Raw genomic sequence first — 2,064 nt, 5'->3', positions numbered from 1 at the left:
TAACACACTCCAGAGAGAGATCTGGGGAACGTGAAGTGCTCCTTAAGGCTGAGCGGATATTTCCAGGTTTAGAGGCAATCTCAAACTCATCAAGGACAGAAAATAAAGAATCTTTTGGAAATGATTGGAGCAATTGACAATACTTCACATTTTTCCCCTTTGAGATATGTCAACAAGGGATACATTTTCTTTATATCAGGTGTGATATTCACTGACCTATGAAAAGTGTCAGTCATTTAACAAATGTTTTGAACTAACATCAATATGTAGAATTAGCTTTTTGAGGTCAACAGGACATTGTTATCTTCTGGCAATCATTCATTTTGCTTTCACAATCAAACCTTGTTACAACTATACTTTGAAGTGGAAGAAGTACACACATTGTTTACTTAGATTAACCTTTATAAGCAATACCACACTGTAAAAAGACTCAGTTACACTGCTTTTAACCAGTAGGGGAATGTAGAGAAGTACACTTACTGAAGTACTACTTAAAGAGGACCTATTATGCTTTTTGGTGTTTTTCCCTTTCCTGCAGTGTGCTTATATATAGGTTTAGTGCATGTAGATGGTCTGCAACGACTAAAATCCCTGTGTTCCCTCCAAAGGGGATTTCTCTCACACACACTCAGCCATTCATCAGAACTTCTACTTAAGTAAAGGATCTAAATACTTCTTCCACCTCTGCCAATATTCCCCATGTTGTAATGTTACGGTCTGTTCAGAGATGATTGCAGGATCTCAGGTGGAGGACCTCTTCACCTGAGACTGACCACACACACCTCCACACACACACACACCTGTTTGTCGGCTGCCATTCTCTCCCAGAGTACAACAGAGAGCGGTATTGATCCGGAGGATTCTCTGATGGCGATGAATGGAGAAGTAAACAGGCTCTCAGTAAATAAAACACCTAGGTCAACACAGCCATTTCACCCATTAACCTGTCCTGCAGCAGGTCCATCCACTCTGTCGGGTTACTCAGTGTGTGTGTGTGTGTGTGTGTGTGTGTGTGTGTGTGGGGGGGTGTGGGTGTGTTTGTGGACAAACCTGTAACCTCTGTAAATAAAGGAACCTGGTCATTCAGAGGTGAAAAAGGTTTGCACAATAGGACTGCACAATTAATTGTATTTGTTATGGACTAGTGTCAGTGTTGGAAGAAGTATTTAGTAAAGTGAAAGTACTAATCCAGCCAGAGGTGGAAGAAGTACTAAGATCCTTTACTTAAGTAAAAGTATAAATACTGTGGTCTGAAAATACTCCAATACATCGGAAAGTCATGATTTTAAAGTAACTTCAGAAGAAGAATAAACGTATTGTCAGCTGTATCAAAAGTCATTTCAATTATACTGACAAAACAATTACAGTTATGAAACAGACTAAATCCTGAATTTTAATGTAACTTCTAGTGTGACTAGAAGTAGGGTAGTATTATCAGCTAAATGTACTTCAAGTATAACTCGTAAAAGTACTCGATAACATAAGATAAGAGGTACTTTATTGATCTCAATTTGGGAAATGTTTGCGTTGCAGCAGCACAAAAAGGCTATAGACTATAAATAAAAAATCCAATAATGTCTCTTTACCTAGTATTTTATATTATTTTGGTTTAATCACTGAGAAATACATGTTGTATCACGTTGGACTTTGAAGGAGCAAAACTATTAACAATTAACTAGTAAACTTTGCCTTTACCAAACGCCTCTTAACTTCTCCATTCCTGCACTTTCTCTCCTCTAACCTAAACCTCCTAACGATGTATCAGATACTTTGATTATGAAATCTTCCTCTGTCGGACTGTGATGTACACTTTGGCTCTGGGGGGTTGAACTCAGGTCTTAACTGTGATTTTGTTTGGCTTTGAGCACATGGCGAACAGGAAAGCACTTCCCCACCAAATCCAGCAGCAGGTCAGAGGTCAGGGTCAGAGGTCGGGGGGGGCGTGGCCTTGGAGCCGGAGACGCCCCCCAGGTTTACACAAGTGTAAAAAGAGTCCATTCACACTGGCTGCATGGGCAGAGTTTCACAAAGGTCCACTGTGTGGGGCCTGTACACCCCCCCCCC

Source organism: Notothenia coriiceps, unplaced genomic scaffold, assembly GCF_000735185.1.
Source record: "Notothenia coriiceps isolate Sejong01 unplaced genomic scaffold, NC01 NC01_scaffold00037246, whole genome shotgun sequence".
In the NCBI taxonomy this organism is placed as follows: Eukaryota; Metazoa; Chordata; class Actinopteri; order Perciformes; family Nototheniidae; genus Notothenia; species Notothenia coriiceps.
This window is presented reverse-complemented; position numbering follows the sequence as displayed.